Raw genomic sequence first — 23,718 nt, forward strand, 5'->3', positions numbered from 1 at the left:
GTTCTATGGCTCTAAAGCAGCTCTGCTGATTTGGTTCTCTGGCTCTAGAGTAGCTCTGCTGACCTGGTTCTCTGGCTCTAAAGCAGTTCTGCTAACATGGTTGTCTGGCTCTAAAGCAGCTCTGCTGGCCTGGCTCTCTGGCTCTAAAGCAGCTCTGCTGACCTGGTTCTCTCCCTCTAAAGCAGCTCTGCTGACCTGGTTTATCTGGCTCTACAGCAGCTCTGCTGACCTGGTTCTCTGGCTCTAGAGCAGCTCCGCTGACCTAGTTCTTAGGCTCTAGAGCAGCTTTGCTGACCTGGTTCTCTGGCTCTACAGCAGCTCTGCTGACCTGGTTTTCTGCACTCATGATGCACGCACCGACTTTGCGAAAATATATTAAAAAATAATATAAGTTTATTATAAGTACAAATATATTATTTTGATGAATATCTTACATAATCTCTTGCCTTAATATGTATATTAAAGACACATACATATCATTTTGGAACATAAATTTTTTTTGCGGAAGTCGCGCACCCAGCGCGCCCCAGCATGTATATGATGTCACGCGGGACCCGCAACCGCGCCAACATCTCGTACCGTAATGCGCATGTGTCGCAAATGTGCGGGAGCAGGAGTCGCAGACTGGTCGCATACCAATTGCGCATATCACGTGATATTAAATGTATATGATGTAACTGAAAAACACGCAGCCGTTGCACACCATACGCGGATCCTTTATGACTTTTCTAAAATGGCGGCTAGAATGCACGCACCCACCGTGATGTGTACACTTTGAGTGCGCGTAAAGAAAATAATATAAATATATTAAAATAAAAAATGAAGACAAAAAAATTAATCAATATTTCAGTTTTAATTAAAAAAAATGTTTTTTTGCAATTTTTGGAAAAATATATAATGTTATTTAATGAATAAAATATTTATAAATAAACGGTTAAAAAACTGTAGAAAATCAGTACAAAAAAATAGATATAACTACTATCACACTTAAAAGTTAGCATTTAAAAAACCTTTGAAATTCACTGAAAAAAAACATAGGTTTCAGAGACGTTATAGTTAGAAATTTGCATTTAAAAAACCTTAGAAATTCACAGAAAAAATCATAGGTTTCAGGGGTGTTATAGTTAGCTGCCTATTTCACTCATACAAAACCATAGAAATTCCTCCGTTATAGTTAGTTCTGCTAACTATAACTCACGTGCCCGCAATGCACTGCTGATGATGTCACATATTGCATCATTCATGACATGGTCAGTACATATATCAGTTTCTGAGTGAATGTGTGAGTGGGGGTAAGAGTTTCTGACTGGATATATGGGTAGATGCATGAGTGTCTGAGTAGGTATGTGAGTGGACACATGAGTTTCTGACTGGCTCTGTGAATAGGTGCATGACTATCTCAGTGGGTCTGTCAGTGGGTGTTTGAGTGCCTCAGAGGATTCTGTCAGTGAGTGTGTGAGTGTCTGAGGGAGTCTGAGTATGAATGCATCAGTGTCTGAGTGGGTCTGTCAGTGGGTGTGAGTCAATTAATCAAGCATGAGTCTCTGTGTGGGTATGTGACTGGGTGCATTAGTGTCTGAGTGGGTGAATAAATCACTGAGTAGGTCTGTGAATGGATGCATGAGTCTCTGAGTGGGTCTGTCAATTGGTGCACTACTGTCTGAGTGGATCTGTGGGTGGATGTGGAACATTGTAAGTGGGTCTGTGACAGGGTGCATAGGCGGTGACGTTGCAAAATTTGAGGGGACCACACTGCAAAGTATATGGAGGGGCCCCGTTCCAGACTTAAACTGGAGCTCTCAGGCCAGAGAACAGTATTAATGGACCCTCCTGCAGCTTGGGGCCTCCATGCACTACAGGGGCTCTGGGGGTCTGTTTTACATACCTGTGCATAGGTCTATGAGTGGGGCTGTATGTTGGTGCATGACTGTGTGACTACATCTGTGAGTGGATGCGTGCATCACTAATTGGGTTTGTTGGTGGGTGTGTGAGTGTCTCAGTTTGTTTGTGAGTGGGTGTATGAGTGTCTGAGTGGGTCTGTGAGTGAATGCATTAATTTCTCAGTGGGTTGTTAATGTGTGCATGGCTCTCTAAGTGGGTCTGCTACTGGGTACATCCGTTTCTGAGTGGGTCTGTGAGTGGGCACATAAGTCTCTCTGTGGGTCTGTGAATAGGCATGTGAGTCTCTCAGTGGGTATGTGAGTGAGTGCATGAGTGTCTGTGTGAGTGGGTGCATCAGTCTGTGAGTAGGCCTCTGGGTAGGTGAGTGACTCTCTCAGTGACTCTGTGAGTGGGTGCATGAGTATTTGAGTGAGTGCAAGTGCTTTATGAGTGGTCTGTGAGTTATTGTGTGAGTGCCTGAGTGTGTCTGTGAATGGGAGCATGACTCTATAAGTGGTTCTCTCAGGAGATGAATAAATGACCAAATGATTCTGTAATTGGGTGTGTAAGTCTCTCAGTGAGTCTGTGAGTGGGTGCATGAGTCTCTGAGCAGGTATATGAGAAAGTATGTGAGAGTCTGAGTAGGTCTGTGAGTAAGTGTATGTGTCTGTGAGTGGGTCTCTGAGTTGGTGAGTAACTATCTGAGTGGTTCTGTGAGGGAGTGTATGAGTCTTTGAGTGGGTCTGTGAGTGGGTGCATGCATCTCTGAGTGAGTCTGCGAGTGGATGTGTGTGTCTGTGAAACTCTATGATTGCATGTATTACTATGTAAATGAGTGTTTGAATGTATATTTTTTATCTATTTCTGTGAGGTTTATGACTCCACTGTTATGTTACACAGGGAACGCAGAGCACCATGATAGGGTTGGAATTCCACCCACATTAAAAAAGAAACGGATTTTAGCATTGCAACACTCACATCAGATCCCTGAGACAGCCCTACAATATGCCCATATGGTCAAGGTAGGAGTACCCTGGCACCTTCTATACATCTTTACATGCATATGTATCTCCTGGGACCAACTCCTGCTTTATAAAATGGCAGCATTTGATTAGTTTTAACCTCTGTTGCAACGTTACACAGGGAGCACCACAATGGGGTCACATGCAAAAACAACTGATCTCTGCAATCTAAAACCTGTATCCCTGAGAGACCCTACAAAACACCAATGGGTCAGGGTAATCCTACACTGGCCCCTTGTAAGCCTTTATCCATTCATATATTTCCTCTGGGACTCAATCAATCAATCAGGGAATTGTAAGTGCGCTACTCACCCGTGGGGGTCTCGAGGCACTGAGGGGGGGTCCACAGATCTGTTTAGCCAAAGAGCCAGGACTTGAAGGTCTTCCTGAAGGTGTTCAGGGAGGGGGCGCGTCTGACATCTGCAGGTAGCTCGTTCCAGGTCTTGGCTGCAATGTGAGAGAAGGATCTTCCACCTGCGTATGCGTGGGGTTTCAGCCAGTGTGAGGTTGGAAGATCGGAGGTTTCTTTTGGGTACATGGAAGTTGATTCTGTTGTTGAGGTACTTGGGTCCATTGTTGTGTAGGCATTTGTAGGCATGAGGATTTTGAAAGTGACTTTTTCTCCACGGGGAGCCAGTGGAGACTTTGTAGGTGTTGGCTGATGTGCTTGTGTCGGGGGATGCCGAGGACGAGTCTGGCGGCGGTGTTCTGTATTGTCTGGAGTTTACGGAGGAGGGTCTTGTTGATGCCGATGTAGAGTGTGTTTCCATAGTCCAGTCTGCTGGTGATGAGTGCATGGGTGACCATCTTCCTTGACTCAGGGGGGATCCACTTGAAGGTCTTGCAGAGGATGCGTAGGGTGTTGAAACAGCTGGAGGTGACAGCGTTGACCTGTCATTTCATGGTGAGTACGATGCTGAGGTTCTTGGCATGATCTGAGGGTGTAGGTGGGCTTCCGAGGGTGGTCGGCCACCAGGTGCTGTCCAATGCAGAGGGGTGGTACCGAGGACAAGGACTTCTCTCTTCTCGGAGTTGAGCTACAGGCAGCTGTTGATTATCCAGACTGCGATGTCTTGCATTCCTTTCTGGAAGTTTAGTTTGGCAGTGGTGGGGTCTTTGGTGAGGGAGAGGATGAGTTGGGTGTCATCCGCGTAGGAGACGATGTTGAGGCCGTGTTGTCAGACGATGGCTGCGAGGGGGGTCATGTAGATGTTGAAGAGGGTGGGGCTCAAGGATGAACCCTGTGGGACTCCGCAGGTGATTTTTGTGGGGTCGGAGGGGAAGGGTGGGAGTCTGATCCTTTGGCTTCTTCCTGAGAGGAATGATCGGATCCAGTTCAGTGCTGTTGCTTGTATGCCTGCGTTATGTAGTCTGGCGATTAGTGTGCTGTGGGAGACAGTGTCGAAGGCGGCTGATAGGTTGAGTAGGATGAGGGCTGCATAGTGGCCTTGGTCCAGGAGGGTGCGGATGTCATCTGTAGCGGCAAGTAGGACGGTCTCTGTGCTGTGGTTGCTTCAGAATCCGGATTGGGATGTGTCGAGGACGGCGTTCTCTTCAATAAATCGTGTCAGTTTCCTTTTGACTGTTTTCTCCTCAACTTTGGCTGCGAAGGGGAGGAGCGAGATGGGCCGATAGTTCTTGAGGTCGGTGGGGTCAGCTGTGGGCTTCTTGAGTAGGGGTCTGACTTCTGCGCGCTTCCAGTCATCTGGGAATGTGCCTGTTTTGAAGGTGGTGTTGATGGTGCATTGTAGTTCGGGTGTGATGGCGGCCGCGGCTCTGTGGTAGATGTGAGGGGGTCAGGGGTCAGTGGGGGCCCTCGAGTGGATGCTTTTCATGGTCAAGGCAGTGTCTTCGGCCGTGAACGGTGTCCAGTTGGAGATGGTGGGCTGGCTGGTGTTTCTGGGGGGCCATCTGTAGCACCTGGTGGATGGTCGATGAAGTTCTCATAGGGGTTTTTGATCTTGAGGTGGAAATAGGTTCCAAGCTTGTCACAGAGGTCTTGGGATGGGGTGATGTCTGTGGCTTCGCTGCTTGGCTTGGTGAATTCTTGAATTACACTAAAAAGTTCCTTGGAGTTGGTGGTTTGTTGTGGCTTAAGTTCCTCTTGGTGGCTCTGTTCTTGTTCTGGAAGTCTGTCATGGCGTCCTTGTAGGTGGTGTGGTTTTCGGTTGTCTTGGTGTTTCTCCAGTTCTCCAGGCATCTGCAGGTGCACCTGGCTTCTTGGAGAGCGGTGGTGAACCAGACGGCTTTCCTGGGGCATTGTCTGTCGGGGTAGCGTAGCGGGGTGAGCTCGTCTGCACAGGTGGAGAGCCAGGTGTGGAGTTTGTTGATGGCAAAGTGTACGCAGTGGTGGTCAGTCCATGGCGGCTACGTTGTGTGGCTGAATTGGATGCTGTTTTCTGCTGTGAAGATGGGGTCAAGGGTGTGTCCTGCTCTGTGGGTCGGTGTGCTGACGAGTTGTTTAAGTCCTATGCTGGCGAGGTTGTCACGAAGGATAGTGGAGTTGGGGTCGCTACGGTTGTTGAGGTGGAAATTCAGGTCTCCAATGAGTATGTAGTTTGTTGAGTCGATGGCGTGGGGTGCGATGAAGTCAGTGATAGTGGTGGCGAAGGGTGTTCGGGGGCCGGGGGGTCTGTAGACGAGGGTTCCTCAGAGTGTGGCTTTGGGGGTGGTCTGTATCTGGAAGTGCAGGTGTTCGGCAGAGGAGAAGGTTTCGCTGGAGGTGGTGAGGCGGAGGGTGCTCTTGTGGGCGATGGTGAGGCCCCCTCCTGGGTGGTTGGGGCAGTCTTTCCTCTGGATCTTGTATCTGTCTGGGATGGCGGTGCTGATGTCGGGCGGAGGATGCGTTGGTCCAGGTCTCTATGAAGAAGGCGATGTCAGACGAGAGAGAGTAGAGTAGGTTCCAGATCTCCATGGCGTGTTTGTGTAGGGAGCGCACATTGAGGAGGATGCATTTTAGGGTGTCACCTGAGCTGGTTTCTGCTGTGTTGGAGGCTGGGGTGGCAGTGAGGGTCTGGCGGCAGTGAAGGCAGGAGAACTGGTCGTGGGTCGTGTTCGGTAAGGCCTGTTGGCATTCTCTAAGTCTTCCAGGGTTGAGTGCGAGGTGGTGTCTTAGCAATGGGTAGTGGGAGGTCCAGGGTTCCTGGCGCTGGCCGCGGTCAGGCCGTGGACGGATGCCCTTGGCACACCAGCTGCTCGCATCCGCTGCGCGACCACACAGCAGCCGCCATTAAGTAGGGGAGGTGGGAGGGAGGTGAGGCTAGGAGGCGGGAGCCGGGGAATTCAAGGGGGGAATTCCCGTGGGGAATTCTGTGGGAGATGGGTCGCAGGGACAGCAGTGGAGAAAGGCAAAAGGCGAAAGTAACAGGCAGGCACGAGAAAATAAACACAGTGGTGGAATTAGAGCAAGACACAGATGGGCACAATAACACTGGCACAAAAGGGAATAATTAAGGAAATAAATGGCTGAGAAAGGTTACAGTGGTTGCAGGCAGGCAGGCTGGTCCCAGTTGGACCGAGCAGCAGGCGCAGGAGCAGACAGCAGCCTCGAACCCCCCAAGGAGTAGGGTGGAGTCTGGAGGCAAGAGATGGCACAGCAGAGCTGCAGGGAGAGAGTGGACCTAGACCGAGGGTCGGAGGTATTACTCTGAGGGTTGGAGGTCTTACTCCCGCTTTATAAAATGGTGGCAGCAACATTTTTGATGGCTTGTGGTGAGCCAATTACAGCACTCCTTATGGTGTGTGGGGTCACGTAGCAATGAGTCGGACCATGGATCATCTGCATCCCTACATATACAATTGAAAATGTTTTTTAGCAACTGCACAGCTACTGGATGGATTTACACCAAAGTACAAAAAAGGAGCTTCCCAGGACTTACATCTACCTTTCTGCCAAATTTGGTGTAACTACGTTTAGCAGTTTGGGCTGTAGCAGTGTCTAAAGATGCTATGGGAATTAACAATGGAAATGCAAACATTTTTACCCCCATTTTTATTGGGCCATGCTTAATGGATCATTCAAAAACTTTCCATGTGCAACAAGAATCACTGAAGTACATTTTTTGGAAATGTTCGGGAAGGTTTGTCAAAGGATGCCAAAGATATAGTCAAAAACTGCTTTACATATGGAAACTCTGGTCCTAACTATAAGACTGTCACCTCCCGAGGGCAAATGTTATATTGCTGCAGGGGGGCTTGCGCAGCCCGAAGAATCAACACCTCCCTGGGGCTAAATATGACAAATGTGGGGAGCCACCTCCTCCCCGGGGCTAGTGATTATAATTAAAGTGCAGCCCTGAAGACAACCACCTCCCCGGGCCTAACTCAAAAAATGGAGGGGGGCGAGTAGCCCCACACCTGGAGCCAATAATGGCCCTGGAGATTGCCGCCCCCCAAGGCCTGCTCCTGCAATGTATTTGGGGTGCCCACCCCTGGAACACTGCAGTTTGCTATGGCTTGGCATAAACAGTACCCCTCTCACCAAGCAATTGCCAACTCTGATCTGCTTTTAATAAGCAAGAGCAGAAATAAATCATCTCACTTACTAGAAGTGGAGCAGAATTGCTTTTGGACAGAGGGAGCTGCATGTTCTGTAGCTTCCATTGTCCAAAAGCAATGCTGGCTACTGCAGGAGGTGGGGAGCTGGCAGGGAATGTGGGGCCTTCAGGCTCCCCTTGTGTTCCATAACTTGAACAGCTGGGTGCCGAGTATTGTAACCAGGCCCCAGGGGATGCGGTCCCCAGGGCCAAAATCAGCCCAGGGAAGGGGGAGTTATGTAGCCCCTCTTCCTTTATTAAATAAATGTTAAAAAGAAAAAGCCAGGCCCCAGGGGATGGGTTCCCCTTGGCCGTAATTTGCCTGGAGTGGTCGGCTGCTTGGCATCCCTCCCCATTCTAAACATGCCTGGCCCCAGGGATGGGGTACCTGGTGCCAAAACTGACCCAGGGAAGGGGGGCTCTTATTGTTAAAGAAAAAAGAAAAAGCTACCATCACGATGCCAGAGGGCCCACCCCCTTTCTTCACCACTCTGCAATCACACCTCCAGGTGCGCTGCTGGTTGGGGGAGGAAGTTCCATTGGCTCCTGAGGGTCCTTGGGGGCCAACAAGACCTCCTGTTACATCCAGTAAGACCCAGACAGCAGAATTGCTGAGAGGTCTTCAGATGTCATGCCCCCTTTCTCCACCACTCTGCAAACGCACCTCCTGTTGCAGGATGAAGTCCTCTTGGATACTGAGGGTTCTTGGGAGCCAAGAAGCCCTCCTGCCACCTCCAGTAAGGCCAATACAGCAGGATTCATGAGAACTAGTTGGAGGCCCTTATCACTTTGTCTCCCACTCTGCAAACAAGACTACCAGTTGAAAAAACATAGAAATTCACTTAAATAGATTCTGAAAAGCCTTAGAAATTCACTTAAATTCACTTAAAAAAACAAAGGTTAAAAGGTTGGTATAGTTAGCAAATAGAAGAAAAAAACAAAGGTTACAGGGACGTTACAGTCAGGCTCAGATTTCACTTGTATAAAACCAGTGAAATTTGGCAGTTATAGTTAACTGAGTTAACTATTGGGGAGAGGATGCAGCCTTATGGCTAAAGCGATGGCCCTTGAAGTTCAAGTCTCAGCATGGACGCTCAACGATTCTGGTGATAAAACTGGTGCTCATTTAAAGCGCTCTAATACCTGATATTTTCGAGTTTGCACAATATAAAACAGCTATAACTTATGCTCCCACAATGCACTGCTTATGACCTCACACATTATATCACTCATGACATGGTCATTGATATTATTGATGACATCACTGATGACAAGGTTACAGGGATGTTATAGTTCGGAAATAGATTTTGAAAAGCCTTAGAAATTAACAAAAAAAACAAAAGTTAAAGGGTCGGTATAGTTAGAAAATAGAATTTAAAAAAAACGTAGAAATTCACAGAAAAAACAAAGGTTACAGGGATGCTATAGTTAGGCTCAGATTTCACTTGTACAACACCAGTGAAATTCAGTGATTTTTTTTTTTTTTTGTAAATTCTTTTTATTGAATATGTGCAGCATTATTCAACATAGGTACAGTTCCGGCCAGTCAGTGATAGGAAATACAGCGACATCAAGGTACATAGAATTGGAAGAATGATACATGTTATGGTGAGGGGGGAGTGTCACGTTCGGGGTCATCAGGTGGGGTACCTCACATATTACATCACTCATGACATGGTCGGTGACATCACTCATGTCATCACTGATGACATCTCAAATGACATCACTGATGAGATTATCCACAGAACCACTCACACACCATCTCACACCCCATACAACCTCTTGTATGCCCACTCACACACAACCAGTGACATACCAATTCACAGACCTATACCAGTACTCAAATACCTACTTACTCCTCCATAGAGCCACTCAGACACCCACTTACTCAATAATACAGCCACTATACAACCATTCATTCACCCATACTGCCACTCATACAAACCAGTCACTCATCTGTACAGCCACTCACATAGCCACACACTTACCCATAGAGCTACTCACGCACCAACTTTTTTACCTGCACAGTCACTCACATACTTACTCAGTCGCCTGTACAGCCTTTCAACACACCCACTAATTCACCAATACAAGCACTCACACACTCGCACTGACTTCAAATACCCATTCACTCATCCATACAAGCACTCACACATCTGCTCACTCACCCATACAGCCATTAACAGACACTTATTCTCCAATGCAGCCACCCACACACAGACTCACTTAACTAAACAGCCACTTACTTGCCCATACAACCTTTTACAAGCTGAGCCACTCACCAATGCAGCCACTCACATAGCATCTCACTCACCTACACAGCTACTCACATATCCACTTATTCACTCACACAGCCACTTACAAACCCTTACACACACAGAAAAAGTCACACAGTCACTCACATATTATATGATAAAGTGGTATCACTCAGTAGTAGCACAAATAGTATACTAATTTAAATTTGTGGTATGTTACTATATATGTTTAACACCATAAATTCTTAAAAACACGTACACTCACTTGATGATGTTATCAGTGATGTCATCAGGGATGTCATTTGAGATGCTATAAGTGGCGTGATCTCATAAGTGATGCAATATGTTATGTCATAAGCAGTGCATTGTGGTGGCGTAAGCTATAGCAAGCTCAGATAACTATAGCTGCTGAATTTTACTGATTTTCTATGAGGGAATTCTGAGCCTAACTGTAACCTGTAACATACCTGTAACCTTTGCCTTTTTGTTTTTTCAGTAAATTAAAAAATATATATATGTATATATATATATATTACCTACTGGCGGTCGCCAGTAGGTAGTTATAGTTAGGACCCTGTTTCCATAGGAAATCCGCAACATTCTATTTTGAATAACTTTGGCGCCGGTCGACGAATCCTCGCGAATTTCTCAAAATAGGTGGGGCGCTACGCTCCGCTCCTACCCTGAAAGTCTCGGGGGGATTCGTCAAGTGGGGGCTGAGATAAAAGGGGGGTCCCAAAACGCGTTTTTCCCATGCATTTTTCCATAGGACCTTTAGACAGGGCTACAGCCCGAACGGCTGAACAGAATTACTAGAAATGTGGCAGAGAGGTAGTCCTCAGGTCAAGGAAGTGCCTTTTGTAGGTTTGGTGTAAATCTGTTCAGTAGATTCTGAGAAAATAGCCTTTAAATCAATATATATATCTGAGCCAGCTTACGGTACGCTTACCGTAAGCTTACCGTACGCGTACGGTGGCGTGCGCGAGCGCGATTCTGATTGGCTGTTACATCTAAGTAAACATTCGAATCGGTCGAAACCAGGAAGCGGCGGCCGCCATTTTCTCTCTCGCACTCTGAGGGGGGGGCTGTAAACAAAGGCAAAAAACATATAAAGGGGCTGTTTAGACAGCGCCCATGCACATAGCCATGTTAGTTGAGTCCTCAAAGATCCCCCAAGGCCAAAAACGGTAAATTTTTATTTTTTGAAAATTTCACCGATTACGCTTACCATACGCGTACGGTGCGCTTACGCTAAAAATTTTAATAAAAAAAAAAAAACACTCTGTGCATGGCATATTATTGTCATCACTTACAAATTAAATTTAACAGATTACCTATCACAAGGAAGCGCATAATATGTCCTCCATGTGCGCACGGTGCGTAAAGTGGGCACGCGGTGCGCGTAGCGCACTGCGTGCACACCTTGCGTGTACGGCGCTAACTGCGTAAAGTGGGCGCGCGGTGCGCGAAGCGCACCGCGTGCTCACTGTGCGCGCACGGTGCGCGAAGCGCACCGTGCGCGCACGGAACGAACTGCGTTAAGTGGGCGTGCACGCCACGAATGGCGTAAAGTAACTTAGCATTTAAAAAACCGTACAAATTCACTGAAAAAACCATAGGTTTCACACACGTTATAGTTAGGAATTAGCATTTAAAAAACCTTGCAATTTCACTGAAAAAACCATAGGTTTCAGACATGTTATAGTTAGCGGAAATTTTACTGATAAAAAACCAATGAAATTCCCCCGTTATAGTTAGTGCAGGCAACTATAACTCACGCGACCGCAATCTTCTGCTGATGACATATGTGTCTTTATGAAAAAAAAATATTTGTAATATATGTATAGCTAAAAATTTATGGAAGAAGACATGGGCAAATAAGTGTCTAAATACAGTATTAGCATCAGCAGAGGATTGCGGTCGCGTGAGTTATAGTTTTTTCAGTGAATATATATATGCATATGTATATGTGTATATATATTCCAAGCACAACTTTCCGAAAGTCACGAAAAGAAATCCAGGACACCCAGGAATGCTGTTCACCAAGTTTTTAATCCAGGCAAGTGATAGCCTTCACCAACGCGTTTCGCAATAAGCTTGTTCACGGTGTGGTTACAATACAGACATGTTCTCTTTACATATGCGTATTCAATGACATAGACATGTTTAAAATTTAAGCACTATAACAGCCCACCGGGGCTATTTTTTACGATGTATTCTACCAATCGTTAAATTTCTTGTGCATTTAATTTTGGCCGACTGGGGCATTTATACCGTGCTTTTTCAGAGACCGTTCCTTTGCAATAACACGGCAGAGTCTACCGTGTTATACAGATCTAATATACATGGATCGTCTCTAAACGGGTATCTTTAAACCATTACAAAATGGCGCCCATACTTTCCGTAGCATACTTTTGATCAGTCCCATCTCTATGTCATTGAATACGCATATGTGGGGTCCCAAAACGCATTTTCCCAACGTTCATTTCCATAGGAAATTTTGTGACGAGCTATAGCCCGAACTGCTGAACGGAATTACCCGAAATTTGGCAGAAAGGTAGAGCTTGGTTCAGAAAGCAACCTTTTTTTAAAATGGTATAAATCCGTTCAGAAGTTTTTGAGAAATTCAAAAAATAAGAGTGAAAAAATCAATTTCCCATAGGAAACTTTGTACAAGGCTACAGCTGAAACTACTGAATGGATTTACCCCAAATTTGGCACAAAGGTAGTGCGTGTGTCAAAAAGCGACCTTTTTTTAAATGGTGTAATCCATTCAGTAGTTACTGCGAAATTAGAAAAATAAAAGTTTCGATATCTGGGCAGAGCCCAAGTCCCGTGCACGAGCTTCACTGTGATTGGCTGCCAACACTCCAAACCAGGAAGTGTTGGCAGCCATCTTGTGGCTTGGTAGAAGCGAGTCGGTAGAAAACAGAGAAACAAAGGTAGAAAACAAGAGAAGGGGCTGAGTAGAAACACCTTGACCCCCTAGGCCTGGTCAGGGGGTCCCAGAAGGACCCCCAGGGCACCAACAATGTTTTTTTTTTTAAATCGGCGTAATTTGCGCTGGGGTTGCGGGTTCCCGTGTTTTATTTTAATAAGACCCTGGGGGGGTTAGGTCCCGGGGGTATTTCTTAAAAAATATTAGCGGGGCTTGCGGGTGCCCGCTGGGGTCCCCATAGTCTTGGGGCTTCACTCATGTTGGGAGGGGGGTTGCACAGGCCCCCTCCTGGAGCTCCTTATCTGCTTAAAACTTTGGCGTAGTTTGAAAATTCTTTACAAAATTTTCCAAAAAGTTTCTCTTTTTTGATCAGCTCCTATCTTGAAAGTTAAGGGGTGATTGGTCAAGGGGGGCTGAGAAAAAAGGGGGGGTGAACAAGTGTTTTCTCAATGGATTTTCCATAGGAAACTTTAGACAAGGCTACAGGTCAAACTGCTGAACGCTATTACTCCAAATTTGGCAGGGCGAAAGGTCTTGGTCCAAAAAGTGCGGTTTTGTTGAAATGGTGTAAATCCGTTCAGTAGTTTTTGAGATATTAAAGGGCAAAAATATATATATATTTGGTCAGTGCCTTACTCCCAAGCATGAGCTTGCCTCTGATTGGCTGCTAACACTTGAAACCAGGAAGTGTAGCATTCATCTTGTGCCTTGCATTGAGTGAAATAAAAAAAAAAAGGTTCCGGGGGCAATTTAATATAGCGGACCTCTGTGTAATGATGATTTGGACGCAGTGAAGGTTTAAGATTTATTAACAATAAAGGAGAAACAGGTGAGTGCCAGGCAGCACAACTTCCACTCCAGGACACTAGTAGGAAGATAACCCTTTCACGCTCCCTGTACCCAACATCACCACTTCACTTTAGAAGCCAGTCCGTCGGCTCGCAGCTGTCTACCTTTGCGAGCTAGTACGCTGCTGTGCCTGTACCTCTGCGAGCTACCACGCTGCTGTTCCTTTGGGAGCAGACGGCTCGTCGTTCTGCCTCTGTGAGTCTAGCAGACGGCCCGCAGTTGTCCCTCTGCGAGCCAGGGTACAAACTGTTCATAAGTCTTACTATATGAGCATTGAAAAGCCATTTTGTGATTCAGTCCGTCAGCAGGCATCTGTCCGAGGCATTACTGAAAACATACCGGAGCTCTGTTTGTGAGAGATACCCCTTTCACGCTGCCTCTCCCCACATCAGCAGGTAATGCAATCTCTTCCCACATCACTAGCATACCGTCAACAACCTTGTTGGGCCCGCAAGTCTCCCTCTGCGAACCACTGGTGGGCTCGCAGCTTTTCCGGTGAGACTTCTCGGGCCCGCACTTTTACGAGCCAGGCCGCCGGTTTGCAGGTCTCAGAGAAGAGATGCAATGGAGGAAATGATGAGGCAGGTCAGACACCCAACAGTACTCCGACATCCCCCAGCAGCAGCTGCTTGTCCGCCATCCCCGCTCACCCCCACAAACAAATGTGACAGGAACGTTTTTAAATATGGAGCCTAACAAATCGGCTGGTGTTGCAGTTTTAATAAAAAAGATGCTTGTGAGGTTGGACAAATAAGAATTTTAGTCATGTATGGATTTACATATAAAACATTTTATTAAAACAAACAACAACAAATAAAACTATATGTGTAAAATATTTTATTAAAAGAAAACAACAACAAATAAAACTATGTACTGCCATGGCCTGTCATCCCTCGACAATTTATGAATCACAGCCTGCAAGACAAAAAGAAAAATAAGATGGAGCGTTATGCGTCCAGCAAAGGAGAGAGAAAGAGAGGAAGAGTGAGATACAAGGAAGATAGAAAGCGAGAAACAGTGTGAGACAGGAAGAGAGAGAAAGTGTGAGAGGGAGGAAGAGAGAGAGTGAAAGAGAAAGAGAGAGAGGAAGACAGAAAGAAAGAGTAAGACAGAGAGGAAGACAGAGAAAGAGTGAGAGAGAAAAAGAGAGGGATACAAGGAAGAGAGAAAGAGAAACAGTGTGAGAGAGAAGAGAGAGAGAGAAAGAGTGAGAGAGAGGAAGAGAGAGAGATAAAGAGTGAGAGAGAGGAAGAGAGAGAGATAAAGAGTGAGAGAGAGGAAGAGAGAAGGAGTGAAACAGTGTGAGAGAGAGGAAGAGAGGGAGAAAGAGTGAGAGAGAGGAAGAGAGAGAGATAAAGAGTGAGAGAGAGGAAGAGAGAAATATTAAGAAAGAAAGAAAGAAAGAGTGAGATACAGGGAAGAGAGAAAGAAACAGTGTGAGAGAGAGGAAAAGAGACAAACAGCATGAGAGAGAGGAAGTGAGAGAAAGAAAGAATGAGTGAGAGAGGAAGAGACAGAGAAAGAGAGAAAGTGTGAGAGAGAGACAAAGGAAGAGATGGAGAGGGAGTGTTGACACTGGAGAAAATCTTCGCAGCTCACCTTTGTGTCACTGGTGTGTCTCCAACCACGTGCCGGGACATGCTGCACCCTCAAGTTTAGTTATCTGAAAGATAGTATAGAATTAGTAATATGGCACACAGGGCCATATTATCAAGAACAGCGATAACATTATCGCCACTTTAGCGACAGGAAATTGCCGCAAAAGTAGCGCTAAGAGGCTTGATAATATGCCCTTGTGAATTCCCATAGAAGCCCAGGTTTGATGTCCTTCACACCAGAACCTGGGCATCTATGGGAATTCTCAAGGGCATATTATCAAGACACTTATCGCCGCTTTAGCGGCAGTTTCCTGCCGCTAAAGCGGTGATAATGTTATCGCCGTTCTTGATATTATGGTCCCCAGTCTGCTGTAGCCCATACACTTGCACTGCCCAGAGGTGTATAACAGTCGCTGAGCACCCAGGCTGCTGCACCCCATGCACCCCCACTATCTGGAGCTGACTGCCTGCCACTGCGCATCCAGGCTGCTGCACCCCATCCACTCCCACTGGCCGGAGGTAAGTGCCTGCTGCTGCACAAACAAGCCTCTCTGCTCACCTTCCGCCACCGGCGTGTGTCGAAGAGATGCGACCATGTGCTGAAGGAACCTCCTCAGCCTCAGTACACGCGGTCAACGGAGCTCACAATTCAAAATGGGTGTTGATTGCCAGGACGGCCACGCATCATCGCAGGTTCTACACGTGTTCAGCTTTGGTGGTTTTGGGGGGGACGTCAATTTGTGAATCAGAGTCTGTTAGATAATATTGTGCAGCATGCGTTCATCAAAGGAGAGAGGATGAGAGAGAGAGAGAGAGAGAGAAAGAGTGAGAGAGTGACACTGGAGAAAATCTTCGCAGCTCACCTTTATGTCACCAGTATGTCTCCAACCACGTGCCGGGACATAGTGCACTCTCAAGCTCCCACATCTGAAAGATAATACAGAATTAGTAATTGTAGGAAAGACCAGTATGCAGGAATGAAAAGACAGAGACGGTAGTTCTCTTGATGTGGTTTAATCCTCAGAACATGTTTTGTAAGCAGCAAGTATAAATCAAGAATGACTGAACCCCCGTTAACTTCTACCTCCCTACCTTCTCACATTCTAAACAAACATAACCTGTCCAACTAACTATAACGTCCCTGAAACCTATGGTTTTTTCAGTGAATATATATATATATACCAAAGGTTATAGGCTCATACCAGTTTCACAAATTTAGCAATTAGTTGACCAAAATCGTGAATTCGCCAATGTATGGCATATTCTTCTGAAATTCAAAATGGAGAAACTCTCTCCTAGAGGGTTAGATCTGGCTAAGCCAACCCAATGGTGTGGCTAAGATTCTAACACTCCCCTTCCAGGCTCTTCACTAATCTAATTACAGGGACTATTGTGTGGCCGGGGTGTGGGATATGTGGGTCAGCATGTGCTGTCCTAAACTGTCATTCCCTCTTTGAAGACCAGTTTGGCTACTCCTACCCCATCCTGCCTGTTGCTCTGCAGCATGCAGTTATCCTCCCACAAGAAATCCTTTGCCTCTAGTCACGCCACTTCACATCTTAGTAAGGCAGCTTGACTCAGCCCGGCAGAGGCTGATCAATCAGAGCAGAGCTGTTGGAATGCTGGATTTTTGCTTAGAGAAAAGAAGGTTCCATAACTTCTTTTCTGTGGCAGTTAATAATAAATCTAACAGTGCAAAGTTGCTGGAATTATTCTATCATTTTTATAATTTGAAGTATAGTTTTAGCTCCTTTCTTTCAATAGTTACACTTTAATAAAGTATTCCCATTTGAGCCTATGGAGCCATTGTGCTACAATGAGGAAAAATGAAATTGGCAGTTTTCCCCCTCAACAAGGCATATAAAACATATTTTATAATGTCCCTGCTTATATTTGCAAGGCACCCTACCCCTGGGGCACCTTGAGGAAACCTTAGGGGTTACCTATATGTACAAATAAGGAAGTTTGAGACTTAGAAAGCACTTTTAATTCCAAAGTCAAATTTGTAAATAATTGACTTTTAAATGCAGCCTGCAATCCAGGGCTGCCTTTCAAAGTGACAGCAGGCAACACAGCAGTGCACACTTAAATGCATTTAATATGTTGGGCCTCAAAACCTACATGCCCTACCATATACCAGGGACTTACAGGTAGGTTGTCAGTAGCAATTGTGACTTGCAGGTAGGTTGTCAGTAGCAATTGTAATGACCCCGAATTACCATGTCCTTTTAATCACAGCACAGTCTCTGGGGCTGGTTAGCACAGGGCACAGTCAGAGTCAGAAAACCAGAATCCAGCAGTCAAAATGGGGGCAAAAAGTAGGGAACACTAAACACAGGTCCTGGTTTCTCACAGTAGAGATATCCTCATATTGCTTATCATCAAAAACCCATCAGCAAAGTCTGTAGTAAAAGAGCTCGGGGGCCTTTTCGTAAGATGTCCATCAACCTGGAAAAAGGCAGGATGACCTTGACTACTACGAAGGTGGGAGGGCGGGGCTAAATGGGCATAGCATTCAAATGATTTAAAAGTAGAGCCATAGACTCTGCTCTTTCCGGGAGACGACAAGAAAGAACCTACTCATCGCAGTCGCTATAGATTGTGCTTCAATAGATCAATGATGCATTCAATTCCATCAAGGATTTTAGGTCTTGGCTCGACAATGAAAGCTCTGTCTCGAAGGGACATGTTGTGTTTAATCTGTTGGCTTCAGCCCACCCACAGGGTTTCCATTTTCTTGCTCCATTGTCTGTCTCATACTCTTTGTCACCACTTGTCCATGGCATACATGGCCATGCCTCTTCTGTTTAGCCCTCCACCAGAGCATGGACCAAGTACTGTGAACATCCACTGCTCCAGTTTTTAAGACCATTTTAGCACCTACTTATTTTATTATTTTATAGCACTCCATACAATGCATTTACAAGCTCTGTCTCCTCCCACCCGCCCTCCTGCCCTGTCCACAGATCAACCCCTCCCTGTCACAGTTTTTCCCTTTTTTACTGCTTTTTCCCCCACTTCTTCCTTCCCTTCTCTAATTGCTCCCTCGCACCTCCTGCTGCTTCCCCCATTGTAGTCTGTTTCCTTCTAGTGAGTGGTGGTGTTCTGCCTTTTAATGTCCTGATAGTATAGAACTGATGTGTTGATTGGAGTATGTGTGCATGGCTGCTATTAACGAGCCCACGTGTAGTCTCTGTTTATTTTCTGCACATGTGGGTACTAGGTGTTTGTGCATGTATATACCACATATGGTCATCGGCAATGGTGTTTATAGCTAGAAAATCAGATCTCAAGTAAATCAGGCATGCGTTATCACAGGATACGTCAGAGCTTTTAAAGTACCTGTGTCTTCTGCTGTAATTGCATAGCCACATTTCCTTCTATACTCAATTATTAAATCATTCGTCTCTCACCTTGTTGCTTCTCATTTCATGGGGTGGGATCTTCAAATTTATCCCATCAAGACACTTTCTTACTTTTTCCTCATTTACTGGTGAAGTGTTTCTGTCCACCATTGTTACTTAGCTTGAATTCTCTTCAAATGAGCCAGGCTGCCCCTGATGTAATCAAGGTCAGCCTGTCCCTCAGTTTCCATGGCCAAAACAGTCCTTTTAATGTGGTTACTGATGCAATGTATTTCTTCATGTTCACTACTGTAAACCAGCCTAACACTGAGATTCTTTCTGGGCCTTTTTGTGCAGTTTTATGTGGAGCCAACACCACCTGAAGGTAGCAGAACGCTTTACATTAGCACCATTTAATTTTTGTGTGCAGTTTTATGTACTTTCAACACCACCTGGACGTAGTGGAGTGCTTTACATTAGCACCATTCATTTTTGTGTGCAGTTTTATATAGTACCAACACCACCCAAAGGTATTGGACCACTTTACATTCTCACCAGTTCCTTTACACAAGGACACTTTAATTTATGGCACAGGGAGATTAAATAATTTGCTCATAATCAAGAATGATAATTCAGCACTGAAACTCGAACCCTGTTTCCCAGCACTATAGTTGGCAGCTGTGGCACTTACATCACATACTCTCCCAAGAGGACACCACATTGTCTGCCTAGCCTCGGCCTTAGTTCCACATTCTGTGATTATGGCCAAATCACTTAATCCCCCCTTGGCAGCCTGCATTTACTGTTGGTTGCCCATCCAGCTCCTACACATCGCCGTTGCCCTGTTGAACTATGTTGCACAGATCCCCTCCTCCCCCAATTCTGCTTTTCACATTTTTTTTGTGTGCAGTTTCAGAGAGCCAACAACACCTGAAGGTATTGGAGAGCTTTACATTAGCTTAAGCAACAAAAGAGTGTGCCTTCTTGTGAGAATAGCAGGCAAGAAGAATCTTACTAGATTCTTTAGAAAGCCCTCACTCACCAACCTAGTTGATGACATGCTTCATCATCGGGCCCCACCAGGAGAGGCCGAGTGCCTCCCCGGTGTGCTTCAACACCAGAATTACTGTGGAGCTGTTTTTTTGTGATTGAGTGAAAATGTGAAAGTGATGATTAAAAGTGTCAAAATTGTGTCCAAAAATGATTTCTGTTGATTCCCCATCAACCTCCCACACTACTCTGCTTGCCCAGGATGGACTTCCATTACACAGATCCCTTCTTCCCACCAGATCCCCTTCTTCCCAACTGTGCCTTTCACATTTGTTTTATAATGCAGATTTAGGTAGCGTCAACAACACCTGAAGGATTTAGAGCACTTCACAAAAGCATCAGTTACCTTTTTTGTGTGCAGTTTTATATAGCACCAAACACCACCCAAAGGTATTGGACCACATTACATTAGCAACAGTTTCTTCAAACAAGGACACATTCATTTCTGTAGGCACAGGGTGATTAAATGATTTGCCCAGAATCAAGGACGTCAAAATTCAAACCTGGTTTCCCAGGTCCATACTTGGCAGCTCTGGCCCTTACGCAGCATCCTCTACCGAGAGAACGCCACATCATCCCCTAGCCTTGACTTCAGTTCCACATTTTGAGATTACCGGCAAAACAATTAGGGCCTAATTACAATGTCAGTCGGAGGCTTTCCGACCGACATTGTAGGTTTAAACTGCAACCTCCGTAGTGCATTTACCATGTGGTGCCTGCCTCACATTTCAGCGATGTTTAAAAACGTCAATTTGCCAATTGGAGCTTGTGCTGCGGGCGGTTTTGACCTAGGGCACAAGCTCCCATTGAAAAATGAAGTTTGCAACCACACCATGTGAGGTCGCATCCTAATTGCTGTGTAGGAACTGCTGACCTGAGGTCAGCCGTTTTCCTATCCCCAGAGATGTCAGTCAGTCAGAGGGCACTGTGACCAACATCATAATCGGGGCCTTAATCTCCCTGTGGCTGCCTACATTTGCGATTGCTTGCCAGTCCACCTCTCGCTTGTCGCTGCTTGCCCCCGCTGAACTCTGTTGCACAGATCTCCTCCTTCACTGACTCTGTTTTTCTTTTTTGTGCAGTTTTATGTTGCATCACAACTACCAGAAAGTATTTGGATGGGCCTCAGGGGGTGGCAGTCCCTGAGGCCAAAATGGGCTTATAGAGGGGGCTGCACCCTCCTCCCACATTATAGTAAAAAATAAACCCCACCACCTGGCCTAGGGGTCAGGGTATTCCTACCTCCTTATGTTTTTTTGGCCCTTTTTCTTGGGACTTGGACGTGTCCTAATCCCAAGATGACTGTCCACACTTCCTGGTTGAAATGTTAGCACGAAAACATGAGATCTGTTGAATTCACTGAGGTTTTGGGTCCCTAGATATCTATATTTCTTTTTTTTAAATAACTACAAAACTACTGAAGGAATTTACAACAAATCACAAAAAGGGCTTGTTTTGGACCAAATCATGTGTAATTTCTTTCCAGTAGTTTGTGTTAAAAATCCCTATTGGAAATTGCATGTGGAAAATGAATTCTGGGACCCCCTTTTTTTTCTCAGCCCCCACTTGACAACTCACCCCGAAATTTTCCACACAGCAGCTGAACTCAGGTGTGTACTAGTATAAGCAAAACAATAACGCTTTTCATATATAAACTAGGTCCTAACTATACCTACCTACGGACAACTCAATTTGTCTCTCTCTCTTACTAAATTAGCCATGCTTAACGCTGGGTAGCTTGCCACATAAAGCAATCAGGCTTAACTAGGAAATGTGTGAAGTATTTATGCAGAACGTAAGCAGTAATGCAGTAATAAAGTGGAAACACAACCCCAAAAAAATCCAATATCAATTTAGAAAAATAGAGTGTGTTTTAATAAATTAAATGATACCAAAAAAAATCCAATCAGTAGAACTGGAGATTTGAATTTTTAAAGTTTTAATAGGCTTAGGCATAAGTTTTGATACAGTCTGTGGAATTAGAGGGATTTTGATAATGTCTTGTTACTCTTGTAATGCCTAATTACTGATTAATTTAAATTCAGGCGGTGGAATGAAATAATGCAGTGGTTTTTAAAGTTTATAAACCACTGCATACCACTCACTGCCCCTGCATAGTTTGATGTGATTAACTTTTCATCATTGCAGAGTATGTAAGGGGTGGACACCGAGTAAAATATGTTGTTGTTTCTAAAGTTTGTAAACCTCTGCTTATACCACTAACCAGTGCCTTTGCATACTTTTCTGTGACTAACGTTTAATCACTGCAGAATATGTTGGGGCGCCGAGTAATATATGCAGTGGTTTCTAAACTTTAAAAACCACTGCATACCAGCCACTTGCGTGGTTATATACTACTTTGTGAACAAAAATGTTATTCACTGCAGAGTAGGCAAGGCACCAAATAGTATTTGGATGCACTATTTTCATAGTGAAAAATGCACCCTTGAATCCATTGTGGGACTCAATGGTACATGTGCAGTGGAAAAATTGTGCCAAATACCCATTCTGCCCCGTGGCAGAATTCCAAGGAATCTGTCAGAATTTAAATGTAATTCGGCTTGATTCCGCAGAATCAAACTCCGCCAATTCCGCCCACCCTTAGTTTTAGTAAAAACTAACGCCTAATAGATGAAAGCACCAACTGCGGACATTTAGTCACGCAAGACAAGATCAAAGATGAAAAATATGGCTAACCACAATGGACAACGGTTCACATACAACAAGTGGATTGGGCACGGTCAGCGCTTTCCTCCGGATGTAGAAGAAATTTTGAGAAAAATTTTGTGAGAGCGTAAAGTTCCGTGGGGCAAGGCTGCATAAGGTATCCAAAGAGGGCGCAGTGTCATCGGGGAGCCTAAGGTTGAAATTGTTGTGAAGATTTCTATATTTGGACTTAGTCTCTTTTTTGGAAGTCAAAAACCTCCAGTGGGACATGGCAGGAGGCTGTAGCCGCAGACAGTTCCAGGGACTCTGAGAAGGACCGCTGGACAGGATTTACTGATGCGGAAAAGAACATTCCAGGAGTAGCCGTGAAAGGTGGCCTTTGGGCCGATAGATGAGCAAGTTGGACCTGGTCTACTCCTGGTTCTCAGACCAGCTTGAGGCCTTAGTTTTGTATTTTGGCTATCTGGGCACCTTTAGCACCACAACCAAGGATTCAAGACTGGTGGGACATGTTAGAACTGGCGATTTCTGGTTGGCTAAGGCTTGCGCCAAAGTCAGGCAGAAACCACCACTCTAGTCAGGGCAAGGAAGTTACACGCCAAAGATAAACCCTGCTCACCCCCTTGGTAGCTTGGCACGAGCAGTCAGGCTTATCTCTGAGGCAAGGTGTAAAGCGTTTGCGCGCGCACCCAGCAACAACACCCAAGGCCCACCACAAAGGAAACTCCACACAAGGTATTCTATAAAAATAGCCTTTGTATTATACACAACACATTAGATAAAAACACACACTTTACAATGTGCCAACAGGCACGGGCAGAATTTACAAGGGATTATATGTACAGGGGACAGGGCCACATGGACCACTGTCAAGAATTAGCACTTTTAGATATTTAGCACTGAGCACCAAATATAAAATTACTGTAGCACAAAAATAACATATATATAGCACACAACCAGTAACTACTGGTAACAAGAAAGTACCACCTACGCAACCCTAACCACTTTAGGAGACTATCACGCAGGGACTCAGAACCTCCCTAGTACCACCGGTACCAGGGGAACACAATCACCTAAGTATCACAATACCTGTAGGGGAAAACACACATTACACATGATGCATAAAACATTCAGAGGTGTAGAACATGGCACATGACGCATAAACTCATTCAGAGGTGCCGGGCAGGTAAACACACGATGCAGAAACTACATTCAGCGGTGTCATAAAAGGAAACACATGATGCATAAAACATTCAGAGGTGCAGGTAAGGAACATTAGCGAGAAACTCTCATGAGCCACCACCTGTGGCAGTCCCTAGGCCAACTGGCCTTGTCGGGGCTAGGACACCCTGTCCCAGTCAAGCTGCGCCAGCTGCGCAAGCCAAAAAGCGTAAAAGATCCCCAACCTAAACGTGGCAGCTGCCCACTAAGTGCTGGGCAGCTGTGGAAAGGGGCGTGGGCACCACTGTGCCCTTTAGAGGCAATCTGTCTCCCTCGTGGAGCCCTCCCTGGGCTCTAGACAACGAAATGCCCCCTAGAGCCTCAACCGGCTCTGCACAAACAATGCGCCCCAACGTTG

The sequence above is a fragment of the Triturus cristatus genome, chromosome 4_1 (assembly GCF_964204655.1).
Source record: "Triturus cristatus chromosome 4_1, aTriCri1.1, whole genome shotgun sequence".
Lineage (NCBI taxonomy): Eukaryota > Metazoa > Chordata > Amphibia > Caudata > Salamandridae > Triturus > Triturus cristatus.